We start from the raw sequence: 20562 nt of genomic DNA on the forward strand, positions 1-20562 counted from the left end.
TTGGTTGGTTGGTTGGTTGGTTAGTTTTGGTTTTTTTCAAGACAGGATTTCTCTGTGTAGCCCTGACTGTTCTGGAACTCATTCTGTAGCCCAGGCTGGCCTCCAGAGGCGTGTGCCACCACTGCCTGGCCAAGGTTGTTTTCTTCTATAAGAAGTTGAGACTGGTCTGGAATATATACAAAAAGAGACAAAGAGAAAAAGGGTGGGGGGAGCTGGGGCGGAATCATTCTGGGGTCAGGAGGTTACTGTGTCTTGTCAGTAAAGTACTTCCATGCAGTCTGGCATGGTTGGCGCATGCCTGTAATCCCAGCACTCTGGGAGGCAGAGGCAGAGGCAGAGGCAGGCAGATTTCTGAGTTCAAGGCCAGCCTGGTCTACAGCGTGAGTTCCAGAACAGCCAGGGCTACACAGAGAAACCCTGTCTCGAAAAAACCAAATCCAAAAAAACAACAAAAAAAAGTACTTCCATGCAAGCACAGAGACATGCGTTTGGATCCCAGCACACATCTGAAAGGGCAGATGCGGCAGGCAGTAAATGACCTCAGTCCCAGCCCTGGGGAGGCAGCCCGGAGGCTTCTAGGATCTTGTTGGCCAGCCAGTCTGAACTAGCCACGAGCTCAAAGTTCAGTGAAAGACCCTGTCTCAAAACCAAAATGAAGAGCCGCAGAGGAAGATTCCGGTCCTCAATTTCTCAGCTTCTCAGTCTTGGATACTCACAAAAGTCTACACACAACACACAACTACACACCCAAACAGATACACACACAAAGGCCACTTTGAGGGGATTTTGGGGATCTGCCTGCCTCTGCCTCCCAAGTGCTGGGATTAAACATGTTTGCTGCCACACCTGGTCCATCTCAAAAGATTTTAAAAAAATCAATTAATTACACATTACAATGTGTTCACATTCAGTATGAATGGGAAAAGACAGGGAGCAGAAAAGCCCTAGTGTGTGTGGGCAGAGGGCAGAGGTCAGAGATCAACTTGGAGTGTGTTTTCTCTTTAAAGTGGGACCCAGCAGTCAAATTCGGGTGGTCAGGCCTTCTCAGAAAGCATGTTACCTCCTGAGTCACCTCACAGGTCCTAGATCACAACCCCCTGCACCCTTCCCCACCCCAAGGCTATTTGACAACCATCAAATTCTCTCATCTCATAAAGTGCTTGCCACCAATCCTGATGGCCTGTATTTGATTCTCAAGACCTAAATTGTAAAAGAAAAAGAACTTAGCAGTCAAGTGTATGCAGGTATGCTTATACACATACACTCACACACAGACACAAACACACACACAAACACATATATGCCAGGCAATGAAACCCTGTCTTGAAAAACAAAAAACAAAAACCCAACAACAACACTACACACACACACACTTTGACTCTAACACTCACCCACTCAATCTCTGTTCAAAAGTCACTACAAAATGCAAAAAGAAAAAGAAAAAAAGAAAGAGTATATGCTGAGCTTCAGCCAGACTCCCTGAGAACTAGCACTTCAGCGGATCAGTGGGTAAATGTGGTTGGCATCTCAGTGGACAACCTGCCTGGGCAACTGATAGCAAGCCCCTGTTGCAGGCTGTGAGTGAGATGCAGCAGGGACCATGACTGTCTTGCTTGTATGAAGCCCTGGGGAAGACTCCCTAGCCTCCTGTAAACTGAGCCTAGTAGTTCGAGTCTGTACTCTCCACACTGGGAGGAGTACAGGGGGATCAGAAAGTCGAGGTCACCCTCTAATAAGTGACTCTGAAGCCAGCCAGGGATATATGAGACCCTGATTCAAACGGAAAAACTAAGGGTGGTGGTCTAACTCTTTGGTAGAACAGCTATCTGCTTAGCATGTTGGAGGTCCCAGGTTAACTCCCCAGCACAAGGGAAAAGAGAAGCAAGAGCAGGACATGGAAAGAAAAACACACTTAAGGGCACGGATGCTTGCAAGCCCTAAGCAGGGCACTAGCGCACAAACTCTGGTGACACACAAAACCCACAGCCATTCGGGTGTTGAGATGGCTCAGCGGTAAGGACAATCTCCTGCCAAGCCCAAGGACCTGAGTTTGATCCCTGGAACCTGATAACACAAGTTATCCTTTGACTGCCACACTCACATCATGGCACACCATCACACACACACACACACACACACACACACACACACACACACGTGCACACAAACAAACATACACACACACAGACATGCACATAAACACACAAACATACTGACATATACACATACAGAATTAACTAATTAGTCAATGTTATTTTAAGCATACAATTCCAGTACTAAAGAGAAAGGTGTATATTTGTGAGTACAAGGCCAGTCTAGTCTACATAGTGAGCCTTTGCTTCAAAGGCAAAACAAGCAATACTCGCCACAAAGTAAAATATAAACAAATGAATAAAAAAATAGTATATCATGATTAAGTTGATTTTATTCTAAACTATATGTTCACTTGCTTTTTTTCATTAACTGGAGCTAGCATGAAATTCTGTACTCTACTTCTAGATTTGTCCATTTCTTTTTTTCTTTCTTTCTTTTTTTTTTTTTTTTTTTTTTTTGGTTTTTCAAGACAGGGTTTCTCTGTGTAGCCCTGGCTGTCCTGGAACTCACTCTGTAGATCAGGCTGGCCTCGAACTCAGAGATCCTCCTGCCTCTGCCTCCCAAGTGCTGGGATCACAGGCGTGCGCCACCACCGCCCGGCTATTTGTCCATTTCTTATTATGTACTTATTTATATATTTGAAACACAGAATCTCACTGTGGAACCATGGCTGTCCTGGAATCCTATGCAGCCCAAGCTGGCCTGAAATTTACTGAGGTCCTTTTGCCTCTGCTGGGATTGATGGTGTGAACCATCCCTGTGAGCCATCACCGTGCCCCACGGGGTCCTCACGCGGTCAGCTCTGGTACCATCTTGGATTTCTCTTCCTTGCTTTGATTTCCTGATGCAGAAACTGTCCCCCCAGATCACTGGGGTCCTACTCCCCCTGTGTGCGTCCACCCAGACCTTCTGATTGCTTGTTTATTCGTTTGTTTTGAAACAGGGTCTCTGGGAATTCAGTGAGCTCCTGCCCCTCCTGCTTCCACCCGAGTGCCGGGATTTTGCAGGTGCATCACCAAAACCTGCCAGACACTGCAGAGTTCTCAAAAATCTGCCACCAAGTGAATCCCTTCACAGCATAGAAAAGGGGGTGACATTAAGAATCTGATCCCACGGCCTGATCCTTCCCCTTCCCCTCCCCACCCTGTAAACCTGATATGTATTTGGATATGTATTTGAAGCCTTTATATCTTAGAAGAGCACACATTTTTGGATTCTGGTCCATGATATAGCCCTAATTACTGTAATATATAAATAATGGCCTCTCCAAGAAAAATAAGTAAAATGAGTAGATGTTTGGTTCTGGACCTCGGGACTAAGACCTGAGATGCATATTTATAAATCAAAGCAGACCTGGCCTCCGGGTTCCCCCAGAATCCCTCAGTCCTTAAGCTCCCAACGCTGAACTTTCCAGCCAAGGGGCTGGGCTGCCCTTCCCCACAGTTCTCCCTCATATAATCCATGTGCTCTCTCTCAGCAGGCACTTTCTTTCTTTCTTCCTTCCTTTCTTTCTTCCTTCCTTCCTTTCTTTCTTTCTTTCTTTCTTTCTTTCTTTCTTTCTTTCTTTCTTTCTTTCTTTCTTTCTTTCTTTCTTTCTTCCTTCCTTCCTTCCTTCTTTCCTTCTTCCTTCCTTCCTTGCTTCCTTCCTTTCCTTCTCTTCCTCCCCTTCTCTCTCCCTTCCCACAGCAACTCCCCTGGCCTCCTTCCCTGGGGCCCAGTGAACTCAGAAGAGAGCAGCTTCCCAACAAACCTGCATTTAATATCATCTAATCTGGCTTGAATTGGCTCTTTTCATCAGCGGAGAAATAACTTATCAGTAAGTCTTTTTACTTCTTTTTAAAATGTTTTTATTATGTATTTACTTATAGAGCATACCATGCACATCACAATGTTCCGGTGAAGGTCACGGGGCAACTTACAGGAATCTGTCCTCTCCTTCCACTATTGCAGGTCCCAGGGATTCGAACTCAGGTCCTCTGGCTTGGGGGCAGCTGCCCTTAACCACTAAGCCATCTCCCTAAAGCTCTGAATTCTTATGCTTAAGGAAAGATAAATTCCAAGAAAGCTACATATCATTCCAGTAGCAGAGGGGTTTCAAATGTGGTCTTTTAAATCCAAGTTTGAAAGGTTGGGCCCCGTTGGTAATGTAAAACTTTCTAAAGCACCCTATCTTCACACTGTTCCCAGAAAGATCCGATGGGTAGCCCAAGGCCATCAGATTAATCTCTCAGTGACACCTCTTTCATCCCAGTCCAAGGACCTGCTTAGTGGATCAATTTATAAGTCAGCCAGCCTGGCTTTTAACGTTCTCCTTTGAGAGGCCCCAGATGCCCGATTCAGTGCTGTCTTGTCCGCGGCCCTTTAGCCTACCTAGGGCCTTATCACCCACCGCTGCTGTCCTCCTCTCTCTTCCTGAAGGTCTTGCTGGTCCATGACTTCCAGAACATTTCAGGGCTGTAAGATGAAAGATCAGAGACAGAAAATTAACAGCAGTTCTAAACGATTCCCCTCGTTTCCTATAAATAAATCCTCTCTGTCCTCAAAGATTTGGAAATTATTGTGTGGGGATGGGACGAGATGCAAAATTGGCTAGCCTGCGGAAAGAGCCTGAGGACTGATGCCCTGGGTTTACACATCTTCTTATCTGGTTCCAGCCAGCCGTCATGCAAACTTGCAAAGTCTAACTTAAAGTTCCCTTATTATCATAAGTTTTTTTGTGGGTTATTTGGTTTCCAATTTAAAATGAATTATTAATGTGTTACAACACTAACCAGTAGTGTTGTGACAATGGGAAGCAAAAAAACCCAGGATCGGTGCCGGGCGGCGGCGCAACGGCAGCGGTGGACGCATGCACGCCTTTGATCCCAGCATTTGGCAGGCAGAGGCAGGCTGATTTCTGAGTTTGAGGCCAGCCTGGTCTATAGAGTGAGTTCCAGGATAGCCAGGGCTACACAGAGAAACCCTGTCTCGAGAAAACCAAAAACCAAAAACCAAAAACCAAAAAAAAAAAAAAAAAACCAAAACAAAACAAAAAGAAAACAAAATAAAACAAAAAACAGTATGGCCAGAATGGCTGAGTGGGTACAAGCACTTGCAGTCAAGCCTAATGACCCAAGTTCAATCCCTGAGACTCACAGGGTGGAAGGTGAGAGTGCTACAGGTTGATCTCCTCTGGCCTTCACACTGATACTGTACAGACCATGAACCCGTACACACAGGCGGGTACACACAGAGAAATAAATAAATGTAACTTAAATTTAAAAGGGGCGGGGCGGGGGCGGGGGGGGGGGGGCCTCTCGCTCTTTATCCCAGCACTTAAGAAGAAGCAGGTGGCTCTCTGAGTTTATGGCCTGGCTGGCCTACACAGCAAGTTTCATGCCAGCTAGGGCTGCACAGTGAGACTCCATCTCTAATTAATTAATTAGTCAATTAATTAACTCAGTAGCCTCTGCGAGCAACTCATCCAGGGTGTGTGTTTTATTCATTCACAGCCTCCTCCTGCGAGATTTTTTGTTTTTGTTTTTGTTTTTTTGATTTTGGTTTTTTCGAGACAGGGTTTCTCTGTGTAGCCCTGGCTGTCCTGGAACTCACTCTGTAGACCAGGCTGGCCTCGAACTCAGAAATCCGCCTGCCTCTGCCTCCCAGAGTGCTGGGATTACAGGCGTGCGCCACCACCGCCCGGCTGTATTCTTGCTCTTAATTACGGGCATTCCACCATATCCAGCTCAGATTTATCTTTAAGGAAAAAACACTGTCCTGGGTAGATTTAGACACACTTTGGTTTCCTTCTTAATAATTTACCTTTACTTTTTTTTTTTTTTTACCTCTATCCTGCCTTGAATCTGCCTGCCTCTGCCTCAAGAGTACTGGGATTAAAAGTATACACCATTACACCTGGCTCATTAAGATAATTATTCATTTTGTGTTTACATGTGGATGCACATGGGCCAGTGGCTGTCAGGGGACACCTTGTGGGAGTCAGTTCTTTCCTTCCACCATGCAGGTCCCGGGGATCAAACTCAGGCCTTCAGGCTTGGTCGCAAGCACCTTTATCACTGAACCATCTAGTCTGCAGGTAGTGTCTCTCCTCCACCAGCCCTCCTTTTGAGACTATATAGCCCAGGCCGGATCTCTAACTTTCAGTTCTCCTGCCTCAGTTTCCCCACTGGGATTACAGTAAGATTACCATGTTCAGCCTCCATGTCATTATTTGAATTTTTAAAAATATATTAATTGTTTTGTGTGTGTGAGTGTGAGTGTGAGTGAGAGGGAGGTCACCGTGTGAGTGCTGCTCAGACGGTGACATCCAAGGGCAACTTTGGAGAGTCAGTCCTCCGCTGCCCCAAGGCTTCTGGGGGTTAGAACTCAGGCTCTCCAGCTTAGTAGCACCCTATCCACTGAGCCATTTTGTTGGACTTCAACATTTTTTCTAAAATTGAATGCTGGTCAAGGGCCCAAGTCCTGAAAGAAGATTGTCTTTTCCTTCCTTCCTTCCTTCTTTCCTTCCTTCCTTCTTTCCTTTTTTACTTTTAGGGGTTTTTTGTTGTTGTTGTTTGTTTTTTTGTTTTGTTTTGAGTCAGGGTTTCTCTGTAGAACCTTGGCTATCCAGAGTACAGTGAGTACTCTGTAGACCAGGCTGGCCCCAAACTCATAGATGCGCCTGCCTCTGCCTCCTGAATGCTGAGATCAAAGGTGTGTACCACCATGGGACAGGGGAGGATTATTTTTCTAGTTCTGTTAAGAGATTTTTCATTTTTGGTGGCAGATGAGTGCATAAACTATATTTGGTCATTAGTGACCGTGAAGCACCACAGCTTCAGAAAGACTGTCCTCACTGGACAGACATTGACTGAGATGTATAGATTTGGGGTATGGATAATTTTTTGGTGTGTGATGCTTTTATGTCCAAATTTTTGTTTTGTTATTTTTCTGAGACAGGTGGGTCTCTCTGCTTGTCCCTAGAAATCTGGGAACCCATTAGATAGAGCAGGATGGCCTCCTGCTCACAGAGATCTGCCTGCCTCTGCCTCTAGAGTGCTGGGATTAAAGGCAGATGCTACCACACCTAGCTGTTTTTGTTTTTATAATGAAGTTAATTAAATTTAAAACAAAAGAAAAAGAATATAGGACCATCTCAAATTTAAGTGTAAAATAGGGGGTCTGGGTATTTAGCTTAGCACTGGAATGCTTGCCGAGCAAGAATACAAAATAAATCCCTAGTGTTGCCAACAGAGAACCACTAACACACAGTTCAGAAATGCAGCACCAATACCTGCTCCAACCCATACAGACTCTGAAAACATTATCCTAAGGTCAGAGGACAGAGCCCCAGAAGACAACCTGCTGTCTGTCGGAGTCCATTCATGGAAAGCAAACAGAATAGAAAAATCTGCAGAACAGAGCGGGCCGGGGAACACACACACACACAGAGACAGACACATACACACAGTGCGATGGCTCTGTGGGTAAGGGCTCTGGCAGCACAAGCCTGCCGACCTGAGCCTGAGTCCTAGAAGCCATGTAAAGATGGAAGGAGAGGATGGGTTCCACAAGGCTGTTGTCTACTCTCCACACAAGTGCCATGGTGTCTGCACCCCCTCCATCTCCATACACATCATCATCCATGCATACAGTAAGGATAAATATATAACTTTACAGATGGCAAGATGGTTTGCGTGTGACGGCACCTGCCACCATGACAGAGGGACCCACAGGACAGAAGAAAACAGACTCTCTAAGCTGTCCTCTGATGTCTACACACAAGCCACGACACACCAAAGTGTGCATGCCGACACAAATCGGTAAATGGAATCAAGTGAATTTTTTAAGGAGGGCACAGGATGGCCAGGTTGGTGGGCAGTTAGGTGGACAGAGGATGAAACACCATCTAAACGACAGATCCTATCCATGCCTGGAGATGAGATAGTAGTACCCCTTCAAAGGAAAGAGTGACTTCATGCCCCAGGCGAAGCAGGCAACTGAGATCACACCATTGCCCTAGAGGCTCTGTGCTGAGCTCCTAAGTCTGTTCATGAGGAATCATGGGGTTAGGCCTGCTGCGTTCTCAGTTTTTTTAGTTCGTTCTATTTCTAGAGACAAGGATTCCTTCCCTGTATAGCCCTTGCTGTTCTGGAACTCACTTTGTAGCCCAGGCTGGCCTCCCCTCTTTCATGAGTTCCCCTTCAGAGAAGGCTGAGCAGACAGCAGGGAGAAAGACCGTGGAAACAAGCCCAGGCCGGCAGAAGCATCTGGTCTCTGAGCAGATAAGAGAAAGGTCAGCTCTCCTCTCTGGATCTGCAGCTGCCACCGAGGAGCCCCAGAAACGCCTGGAGCAGCGCATTCTTCACCCCACCCCTCCCTGGAGACTGAGTTTCATGGAGCCCAGGTTGGTTATGTAGCCAAGGGTGATCCTGAACTTGTGATCCTCCTACCTCTACCTCCTAAGTGCTGGGAAGACAGATGTGCACCCCTGTACCCCACCATCCACCTTTTTAGCCTCCTCCCTTCTTTCACTGGCTCTTCCTTCACTGGCTTCCAGATGAAGCCAAAGCCCCATTGTCTCTCCTTGGACACACCTTGAAGGGCTGCCCTGTTGAATTCCATTAGTCCGCTTTCGTATTCCTCCAGCGACCAGCTTCCCTCCTCGTCCTCCAGTCCACATCCCCACCTGGATGTCTTCCCGATGCTATCTATATACCCTAGACACTCGGGCCCCACTGCCCCATCTCTTTGGTTCTCTGTCCCTATTCACTGGCATCTGGTGAGTGACCCCAAGCTATAAATGCCCACCACGTTCCTCAACTTCTCTTGTCCCAGTTGCTACAATAATCTGCAGGAAGTCCTGTCGCTACTTCCAAAACGCTCTGGAATCTGGTCCTTCCACTTGGCTGTGCAGGCATTCCTATCTAACCCTAGGACTGATGTAGTAGTCCCTCTGGCTCCGGTTACCATCTCTAACCTGTGCTCCCCATGGCTCCCCAAGCCATCTTTCAGAAGCTTTAGGAATGCACATGCCTCCTTCGATTCATAAGAAACCTCAAACCCCTTTACCACTACAGAGTAAAATCCAGACCTCCCAAAGCTTCAGAACCACCAAGAGCTAGCTTGAAATATGATAAGGAGGGCCATTAGAAGGAAAAAAGGAAAGGAAAGAAAGGAAAAGAAAGGAAAGGAAAAAAGAAAGGAAGGGGGAGGGAGCACAGCCATCTGAACTCAAATTCTCTCTCCAGACTTGGATTTTCTTACCCAACACAGAAGCACCTAGACTTAGGAAGATTGAATGCCCTGCACTAATCTCTTTGCTTAGCTCATAGACTTTTGTTGGCCTAAAACCTTTCTCACCCATCTCCACCACTCTAGAGAAGTTCCCTGGACCCTTCAAGGCCAGCTTGAATGTCACCCTCAAAGGATGACATCCAGATGTCCCTGCAAGAACCTTAGTTCCCTGCTGAAATGTGAAGGAATGGGTCACGTGAGACATGGTGGCCGCCATGAAGTCTGACCCGTCAAGGTGGGCTTTGTCTTGGCGAAGAGCCTATACCTCAGGGCTCTGTTCTCAGCCGTGCTCCGTGTGGCTGCCTACAAGGCAGATGCCAACCATTTCTAACAAAGGTCACAGAAACATACACAGAACAGGAAAGGTAGAGTTACTAAGTGAACCAAAACCGACTAAGCAACCAGCTCATCCTTGCCTGGGGTGCCAAACCCCAACAGGATGGTAGGGCGCCAAGGGACAGGGGCTAGACGGGAAGGTAGGGGCTGTGCCAGCAAATGAATTTAAATAACACCCAAAGCAACAAAGCACTTTGTTTTGGGTGAGAGTCTTAATTGTGTAGTCCAGGTTGGTTGAACGTATATACGTTAGGATCCATGCAAGAACCTTCCCAAGATAAGGTTCCAGGGATACTGTTGTGCCCAGCTTAAGAACAAATTATGTGCCGGGTGGTGGCGGCACACGCCTTTAATCCCAGCACTTGGGAGGTAGAGGCAGGTGGATTTCTGAGACCAGGCCAGCCTGGTCTACAAAGTGAGCTCCAGGACAGCCAGGGCTACACAGAGAAACCCTGTCTTAAAAAAAAAAAAAAAACACAACAAAACAACAAAAAAAAAGAACAAATTATGTATTTTGATTTTTGAGCCAGTGTCCTGTGAAATCCACACTGGCCTCAAATTCTGAATCTTCCCGTCCCCACCTCCCACGTCCTGAGATTATAGACGTATCTCATCATGTCCAGTGACACATTAAACCAGGTGTGCTGCTAGCTCTTAAACTCCCTCCCAGGAGGGAGAGGCAGACAGAATTTTGTGAGTTGGAGGCCAGCCTGGTCTACAGAGGGATTTCAGGTCAGTCAGGGCTATATAACTCCTTGTCTCAAAATACATAAATAACATATGAATTCCAGTACAGGTTGGGCAGTGGTGGCACACGCCTGTAATCCCAGCACTTGGGAGGCAGAGGCAGGCAGATTTCTGAGTTCGAGGCCAGCCTGGACTACAGAGTGAGCTCCAGGACAGCCAGGGCTACACAGAGAAACCCTGTCTCGAAAAAACCAAATCCAAAAAAACCAAAACAAACGAACAAACAAAAAAACCAGAAACAGTTCTAAGCATTTAGGGTCTGCAGCCCTGTAAGTAGGGAGCCTTTAAGAGGTTCTTGTAAATAATGAAAATTTCCAAGGGTGCTGGGCATAGTACCCCAGGAGCCTGGGCTGTATAGCAAAACACTATCTCAAAATAACTAACAGGAAACTTCTGTTTAAAACTTTCCCCGTGTGTGGTGGTCGGTGCATGTTCCCTGTGGGAAGAGAGGTACAGCTGACTCACTGAATGCATGACAGACAACTGGAGGACAAACTGAAGGAGCCCGTCCTCGTGGAAGCACCACGTGGGTTCGGGAACCCGCCACCAGGCTCAACAGCAAGTGCCCTTAGCAACAGAGCCACCTGGCCACACACCAGGTCGGAAAATCTCTTAAGAGCAGAGCAGGGCTGGGAGAGGAACTCAGTCCAGTGGGGACACATTTCTCTCGGGTCCCTACTGGGTCGGGGCCTCTGAAGTCCTGGGCCTGGCTGGGCCTGGCGTAGACGCTGCCACGCAGAGGACAGCAGCAGACATACACATTTAAGGAGGAGGTGGAGAAAGAGAGGCCACCAAAGGAAACATCGAAGGAGGTCAGAGGGAAAGGTTTTGTCAGACCCCAAGGCCGCCCGCCCGAGACGGCAGGCCAGGACCCCTCCTCCCCATAGATCTTTAAAGTCTTTGGCTGGACTAACTTGCCCTTCACAGGCCCACCCCGGGACACATTCTTCCTTTAGATATGCTAACAGAGGCCAAAGGGTAAAGGTCGAGGCTTGCTCGGCCTCAGCCTTTGTGTGTCTCTCAATCAGTGGCATATCTTTGCTCCGACCTATTATGTGCCCGTTCACATGTGAGCCATCTTCTTTCCAGTTTCTGGGAAGAGTCCAACACACTGACTTCCCATGATGATGTGGGATGTGACCTGAGAAATGAGCCAAGGAGAGTCTGAGCTAGGCTCAAACAGGGGCTCGCCGCAGCACAGTCTAAGCTGCCTGGGGGGTTCAGAAACTCGGGAACGTAAGCGGAAGAAGTCCGGTTTACAGTACCTGCAGTTAGTGCTACATCTGCTGCTTCTCTTCATGCCCTGTACACAGTGATGGCCACCAAGCAGAAAGTGCAGAAGTGGGGGGTAACCCCGGGCTATGTCGCAGTGAGAGCCTGTCTGGATGAAGGGAAAGGGAATTCTCCATACCCAGAAGTGTGGATTCACTGACTGCCTGACTCTGGGCCTCTTACATGCCACATAAGCATCCTGTCTCTGAGCTGCACCCCCACCTTTTATCTTTACCAAAAAACAAAAAACAAAAAAACCCAAAAAACAAACAAACAAACAAACAAACAAAATATATATCACATATACATATATGTATATATAGTGTGTTTATTTGTATATATGTAAATTTACAAATATATAAATATATTTTATTTATTTTTGGTTTTGTGGGGTTGTTTTGTTTTGAGACAGGCTTTCTCTGTGCAACAGCTGTGTCTGTCTTGGAACTCACTTTGTAGACCAGGCTGGCCTCGAACTCTCAGAGATCTTTCCTGCCTCTGCCTCCCGAGTGCTAGGATTGAAGGCATGTACCACCACTGCTTGGCTTATATTATTTTTTAAAATTAGAATGTGTTTGTGCTGTGTGTGTGTGTGTGTGTGTGTGTGTGTGTGTGTGTGTGCGCGCGTGTGTATAAGTGAGATGGTGTCACTAGGTACCCCAGGCTGGTCTTAACCTCCCACCTCAGCCCCCCCAAATGGTAGGATTAAATGGGGGGGCAGTTGGATGTCACCTGGAACAGCTGAGAGCTGTAGGGCTTTCCCTAGGCAGGGCTCAAATTCTTTTTTCTTGTACCTCTGTATAAATAATTTGTCTTAACACTACTGAGCATGGGGTAGATGATTCTGATCCCAGCATTTAAGCAGTTAAGAGGCAGGACCAGAGACTCAGCATCATCCTTGGCTATATATTGAATTTAGAGCCAACATGGGCTACAAAGCCAAAACCAAATAAATCCAGTCAAGTTTATGAATCTCTGGGAGTTCAAGGCCAGCCAGGTCTACACAGTGAGTTCCAGACCAACCAGAGAAATATAGTGAGACCCTATCTCAAAAACCAAACAAATCTGCCTGGAGGTAGCACCTCATGCCTTTAATCCCAGCTTTTGGGAGGCAGAGGCAGGTAGTTCTCTGTGAGTTCAAAGCCAGCCTGGTTTAGAAAGCTAGTTCTAGGACAGCCAAGGTTACAAAGAAAAACCCTGTCTTGAACGGCCCCCATCCCCGCAAAAAACAAAAACAAAAACAAAACCCTAAAACAAAACAACAACAAAACAAGCCCACAATTCACTGCATCAGCACACGCTACTTCTTAAGTGCTTCAAAGTGCCATTTCATATTGGAAATTCCCAGAGGGCCAGCCCCCTCTTAGACTGGATAATTATTCTCAAATCAAAAATCTATTGGGTCAAGCCTCTTCGTCCAAAACAATAATCTTATTATCAGAGGGCAACTGGCGTTTCCTAATTTATTAATGTATTCCCTCATTTGCAGTCACCCCCTTAGCTCTCCACAGCGTGAATAATTGAGAATTCACAGAATCCTGGGGCTGGGCTAGGCAGATGAAAGGAAAATCGAGCCAAACTTAGTGACTCATGACCACAAGCCCAGCCTTTGGGAGATGAAGTCAGGAGGCTCAGCAGTTCAAGGTCATCCCTGCTGGGTAGGAGTTCAAGGCTAGCCCTGGAAAGAGGAGAGAATCTGGGTGTGGCGGCACACACCTACAGTCCCTCACCCAGGAGGACCAGGCAGTGGGATTATCCCACTGTCCAGCCTCAACCTCAGAGTAAGCCTTGAAGGAGGGAGAGGAGAGAGAAACAGAGACGGGATTCAAGAGCGAGACGACTCAGGGGCTAAGAACACTGGCTGTTCTCGAAGAGGATCAGAGTTGGATTCCCAGCACCCACATGGAGCTAGAACCCTCTATGCCTCCAATTCCCGTGGACCCAACACCCTCTTCTGGCCTCTTTACATGGTATCTGCATGCATATGAATGTACACACACACACACACACACTAATCTTAGGTTCCCTATAGTGGCTCATGCCTCTAGTCCCAGCAATGAGGAGGCAGAGGTGGGTGGAGACTGTGAGACCAGGCCAGCTTGGTCTTTAAGCTTCAGGTCAGCCAGGGCTACACAGAGAGACCTTATCTAAAAAAAATATGTGTGTGGGTTTCAAGCGTGCGTTTGCTGGACTAGACAGATAGTAAGTGCTGGCCTTGTAAAAGTAAGTGTCCCTCTTTGATCCCCAGAACCCATGGAGATGTGTGCATGTAAACACTATATTTTAACATATAAATTTCATAGATCACAAATGTGTTTTAATATGTATTTTAAAGTTGACTAAGAGAATAGTAATATATTTAAATAACTTTAGCCCAGATTAGATCTACTTCTCAGCAAACTCAGCCCCTAGAAAAAAAATTCTAATGTTCAAACATGCTCAATATGTTAATGTTAATCATATTTAATTTTTATTTATTTAATTTTAGGATTTTTTTTTTTTTTTTTTTTTAGAATTCTTTCTTACAGTTTTGGTTCTGAGCCATCTCTACTTTCTTTTAAATTTTTATTTACTTGTTTGTTTTTACTTATTCACTTTACTAATTTTAGGGTTTTTTTGAGACAGGGTTTCTCTGTGTAGTCCTGGCTGTCCTGGAATTAGCTCTATAGACAATACTCAAACTCACAGAGATCCATTTGCCTCTGTCTCTGGAGGGTGGGATTAAAGATTATCCTCATTTTACAGATGAATAGCCAAAGCACAGAGAGGTGAACTGAACTGCCTAGGGCTCACAGCCAGTGAGAAGTACAGGCGGCAGCCGGAGTGCTGGTACAGGCAGGTCTTTAATCTCAGAGCTCTGGAGGCAGAGGCAGGCAGATCTCTGTGAGTTCAAGGCCTGCTTGGTCTACAAAGAGAGTTCCAGGACAGCCAGGGACTACACAGAGAAATTAAAAAAGAGAGGTGGAGGTAGCATTTGAACCTAGATCGTCTGAGTCTGTGACTAGGATTTAATGAGCAAGCTAAGTGGATCAGAGCTTTACAGACAGGCAGAGCCAGCGTCAGGGACAGGAAGGAAGGAAGCCTGCTGTTGTTCCGAGGCCCAGTGAGGAGTCAGAGGAAGCTGAGTTCCAGGGAAGACAGGCTGAGGGCCTCGGCTGACCACAGCCTGCAGACTTCCTGGACTCCCTGGCCGAGGACTGAAAGGCAAGGAAAGCGAAATTCCTCCAGGAAGAGAGCACATTTTTGAGGCATTTTTGTCTTTGCTGGGTCATCTCTGATTTCAGACCCTTGGTATCTTCCTAGAGTCATGAAGAACATAATGAAATAGACAATAGGCAGAGCGTGGGTGGTTCTCTGTCTCTCTCCCTGTCTGTTCCTCTGTCTGTCTGTCTGTCTGTCTGTCTCTGCCAGGTAGGGAGATCTACTCTGACTTGGAAAGCTGATCTACTCTGTCAGTCTGACCGAGAAGCATGGAGCCCCTCATTTTTCCCTTCCTCCCCATTTGCCCCTGCAGCTCATCAAAAACAAAATAGGATTAGGGGCTGGAGAGAAGACTAAGGGAATAAGATCACTTGTTGCTCTGGCAGAGGACCCAGGTTTGGGTCCTCCAGCTTCTACATGGTGGTTCCCAATCCTGTTTAACTCCAGTTCCAGGACACCCAATGACCTCTTCTGACCTCCCCTGGGCATCAAACAAACAACACACATGAATGTATGGTACACACACACACATGTATGCAGGCAAAACACTCATACACATAAAAATATTAGCAAATGCTTAAACAGAAGTTCAGTAGATAAGCAACTCATCATTTTCAGATCTCCTATATGAATGAAAAGCAAAAGAAATAAAAAGAAAAAAAAAGATTGGTCCCAGGTTTCGGAAACATGAACAAATACAAATGATAAAGGAAAAGAAAGGACATGACCTCCTAGGTACGGAGGAGGAGAAAGTTTATTGTAGGTATGTGCAAGAGCATAGTTAGAGACAGAGACATAAAGGAGAGTCCAGAGTGGACACGATCCTGACCTAAGTGGCAGAGGGGGAGGGGAAGGGAAGGGGAGGGGAAGGGGAAGGAAGAGGGAACCAGGTGAGCAGCCAAGAGGTCCATGGTTATAAAGAGAGCAGGTAACCAAATGCCCAGCTCCCTAGGCTGCAGAGTTCAGGGTAGTGGGTAGGGTATGCCAGCCAGGAGGGCCCTACAACAGGTAGGGGCTCAGAGATGCAGGGAGAACCAGGAAGCCAGAGCTCGCTTTGATATGCTAAATAGGCACTGGGACCCTTTGTCCCAGGTTTGAAACCTAACACAACTGAAAGGCTTTTCATGGGACTTCCTAAGATTTGATTGTTGGCCCTACCACTTTTGAGTCTGGAAAAGGGATGGAGCCTCAGTGGCTTCATCTGTAGAATGGGACTATCTATTTCAGCCTACATGCATGAGGCAAGTGCTGACAGAGGAAAGGAGGGGTAAGAATTGTGTCATGCAGTGGGCATTCCATGGACATCTGCTCCTGTGTGCCAGGCACTGTTAGAGGCTGGAAATCAAAGATCCTGTCTAGGTTCTCTGTGAGCTACTGAAGGAGAAAGAAACTCACTAAACCAACATGGTAAGAGGCTTGCTACTGCAGAAGTGGATTCTTAGGGCAGCAAAGACAGTTCTGGAAGAGGGAATGGGGGCATGATTCAGATAGGTCTATAACACTGATTCTTAACCTATGGGTTGGCAAACCACAATCTCCCAAAATATTTACATTATAATTCATAACAGCAGCAAAATTAGTTATGAGAAAGCAACAAAAATAATGTTATGGTTGGGGGTCAGCACAGCATGAGGAATGTATTAAAGGGTTGAAGGATTAGGAAGGCTGAGAGCCACTGGTCTAGAAGGCGACTGACAGTTGCAAGGGCTTGTGGTGAGGGAGACAGGACCTTTTCCTCAGTGGTGTGGCAACTAGTGAGCTGTTCATGCTCCTGAAACTAATCTGCCCTCACCGAATGTTCCCGTAAGCAGCTCCACTGAGGGTCATTAGCTCATTGCTGGCTGGTTTTTGTCAAACTGATAAAAACCTAAATAGAACTGGGAAGAGGGACTCTCAACTGAGTAGAGGCCTCAGAAAATCAGCCTGAAGTGCCTGGTGTGGTAGCACAGCCTTCCTTGAATCCCAGAACTCAGGAGGCAGAGGCAAGTGGATCTCTGTGAGTTCGAGGTCAGCCTGGTCTACAAAATGAGTCTAGGATAACCAGGGCTAGACAAAGAAAGTATCTCAAATAACGACGACGAGGACGATCTACCCTGCTTGGGCAGGTGGTTTGGCGTCTATAAGAAAGCAGGCTGAGCGAGTATGGAAGCAAGACAGTGAGCAGCCTTCTTAGATGCTCTCTGCTTCAGTTCCTGCATTGAGGTTCCTGCTTAGACTTCCCTTAGTGGTAGAGTGTGACCTGGGAGTTGCAAGCTGTGACAAGTCCTATCCCCATATCCCCCCTGAGTTACCTTTACTCATGATGTTTACTAGAGCAGTAGAAATCCTAACTAGACAGACAGTCAGACACAGATATACAGGCTAAGTGCCAAACTAGTACAGATGCCAAACTAGTAACAGGAAGTTCCCATACAAGGTCCACTCAGAGAAAACTGCTCAAAAGTTAGCTGTACGAGTCACAGGCAGTGGTCCTGGTAGGGCGAGGCAGCCTGCATGTTCCCAAACAATGCTGGACCATGGTGCATACTTTAAGCAATGAGGACCACTGCTGGAGGCGACTCCAATTTCCCTAATGCTGTGCATTGTAGGACTACACGACACCTTCCTGGTCCCTGGAGTCTAAGTATCAATATTAGTGGTTCCAACTCCTCAGCTTACATCCAGCTGTGAAACGTGGGTGTTATCCGCCTCCCAGTCTTCCCTCTTCTGCCCTGTAAGCGCTTGGGGTGTTTCCTCATCCCACATTTTATACTGAGTTCCCTTTGAAATATTAGGCTGGGTCTGTGAGACAGCTCAGAGGGTAAAGTTTGAAGCCTGATGACCTGTCGCCACGTCAAGAACCCTCATGGTAAGAGGAGAGAACAGACTTGCACGGGGCCCTCTGCCAACAAGTGGGTGATACACAAATCTTCTACCGCCATCACACACACACAGAAAAGTTAATGTTTAAAAAGGTGCCAGGTGTGGTGGTTTGAATAGATATGGCCCCTGTAGATTCATGTGGAGTGGTGGAGTGACACTATTAGGAGCTGTGGTCTGTCTATTGGATGAGGTATGGCCCTGTTAGAGGAAGCATGTCACTGTGGAAGTGGGCCAGTGTGTGACAGTCTCCTGCTGCTGCCTACAGATCAAGATGGAGAACTCTCAGCTCCTTCTCAGGCGCCATGTCTGCCTGCACGCCGCCATGCTTCCTGCCATAGATAGTGGACTGAACCCCTGAATCTGTAAGTCAGCCCCGATTAAATATTGTCCTTTCTAAGAGTTGCCTTGGTCATGGTGTCTCTTCACAGCAATGGAAACCCTAACTAAGACACCAGCTTTGATAGCTGACTCTTGTAACCCCTCAACCCTGGAGGCTTACTGTGGGCTCCATGCACAAGCATAAAACTTGAGGTTAAAAAAGAAAAAAAAGAAAAAGAAAAGGTCAGATTTGATAAGTTCGATAAGTTTGCCTTCCCTTTTTCTTTCTTTTTGATCAGGATCTCATCCTATAGCTCAGGCTAGCCTGGGATTCACTATGTAGCCCAGGCTAGCATCAAACTGACAGAGATCCTCCTGCTTCAGCTTCTCAAATGCTGGGATTAGGGATGTCAGCCACAATATCCTACTCACCCTTCTCTTTCTCCTTCCTGAGGTGCTGGGGATTGTACCCAGGGACTCAAGAACAAGGCAACTATTCTACAGCTGAGGCTACACCCCAAACCCCAAAAGTTCTTTCCATACTGCAGGCCATCTCCACTATGATCAGAGTGCCAGAGACAGGAAACCAGGCTGGCAAAGATTAGTTCTTGCTGACTGGACACAAAATGCTGATATTAAGGGAGATAACCCTTAGCTGACAGCAAAGGGTGTGAAGTTTCACCACTGCAGGGATTACTGCAGATGAGTCACCCCGCCAGAAAACATGAACCCCTACCTTATGGATGTGGTAGAATCTTCAATCGTGATTCCTCAAAAAAAAAATTGACAACAATCTCAGCATTTAAAACAAGCAAGCAAGCTGGGCGGTGGTGTCACATGCCTGTAATCCCAACACTTTGGGAGGCAGAGGCAGGCAGATTTCTGAGTTCAAGGTCAGCCTGATCTACAGAGTGAGTTCCAGGACAGCCAGGGCTATATAGAAAAACCCTGTCTCGGGAAAAAAAAAAAAAAAAAAAAAACCAAATTAAACCCTGCTACACACAAAAAAACAAACAAACAAGCAAAAAAAAAAAAAAATCGAGACAGCGTCTCATTCCATAGCCCAGGCTGGCCCGCTGAGAAGTAGAATTACAGACATGAGCTACCACAACCGGCTGAAGTCCTCCAGGTATTATCAACAATGACATGAAAAGCTCAAATAAACTTTTTCTTGTTACTTTTTTTGTTTTGTTTGGTTTTTAAAGTCTGGGTTTCATTATGTAGCCTTGGCTGGCTCTGAACTTATGTGGACTAAACTGGCTTCAAACTCATGACACTCCTGCCTGACCTTCTAACATGTCAGGATTACAAATTTGTCTGACCCAAGAGTCCAGCTTGAAATAATGCTTTTCTACTTCCCAGCATTCACATCAGGTGGCTCACAGACCCCACAACTGCAGCTCCAGAAGACGGGATGCCACTGGCCTACAAGGGTACCTACATGCACGAGCCCTACCCCCACATAGATACACACATACACACAGACACACACACACAATCACACAATCACACACACACACACACACAATTAAAAATAAATCTTGGAGCTAGGGAGGTGGTTCAGCAGTTAAAAGGGGGGTTCAGTTAACAGCACCTACATGGTAGCTCACGAATTAACTCTAATTCTTTGGGATCTGATGTTTTTGTCTGGCCCCTTCAGCTCCTGCATGCACATAAACACGCTCAGGCACATACACACATACAGATAAATACATGAATAAGAAACCAGATCTTTAAAAAATATTTTAAGTCACTTATTCTCTAAGCTGTCAATTATTCTATATCTCTATCTCTATCTCTATCTCTATCTCTATATCTATATCTATATCTATATCTATAGTTTTGTTTTTTGGATTTTGTTTTTTCGAGTCAGGGTTTCTCTGTATAACCCTGGCTGTCCTGGAACTCACTCTGTAGACCAGGCTGGCCTCGAACTCAGAAATTTGCCTGCTTCTGCCTCCCAGAGTTCTGGGATTAAAGGCGTGCGCCATCACTGCCTGACCATACTATATTTTTATGTGCAAACATATATACTTTTTTGAGGTAGTCTCTTCTTTTGGTAGACCAGGTTAGTCTCAAATTATAGAGATCTGCCTGTCTCTGCTTCTGAAGTGCTGGAACTAAGTGGTGCTGATGTGGTGACCACGCCTATTCTCCCAGCACTGGGGGATGGGGGGTGGGGCAGAGGCAGGTGGCTCTCTCAGTTTGAAGCCAGCCTGCTCTACAGAGTGAGTTCCATGACAGCCAGGTCTATAGAGAAAAACACTGTCTTGAAAAAAAATATCAGCATAATACAAAAATGTAACAAAAGAGTATTCAGTTTAATGGGGGCTGAGAACCAAGAAAATAATGAATGCCACAAGTTTAGTCCCTTGTTTTCTTCTAAAAAACGAAGAAAATCATTAAACTCACAAAAAGCATGGCAGTTGTATAGCTGTAGCATTTCAGAAAAGCCAG

General features: G+C 46.3%; 1 protein-coding gene across 1 annotated transcript in view; it reads right to left on the reverse strand.

Annotated features, from left to right (window-relative positions):
- Ccnd3 (cyclin D3) overlaps nt 1–20562 on the reverse strand; it is a 93297-nt gene that overhangs the window by 14258 nt on the left and 58477 nt on the right. Inside the window, exon 2 of the mRNA XM_052192046.1 lies at nt 4465–4548. The gene's annotated coding sequence lies outside the window, so the exon portion shown is untranslated. The remainder of the gene's footprint in view (nt 1–4464; nt 4549–20562) is intronic.

This window comes from Apodemus sylvaticus, chromosome 9 (assembly GCF_947179515.1).
Source record: "Apodemus sylvaticus chromosome 9, mApoSyl1.1, whole genome shotgun sequence".
Taxonomy (NCBI): Eukaryota; Metazoa; Chordata; class Mammalia; order Rodentia; family Muridae; genus Apodemus; species Apodemus sylvaticus.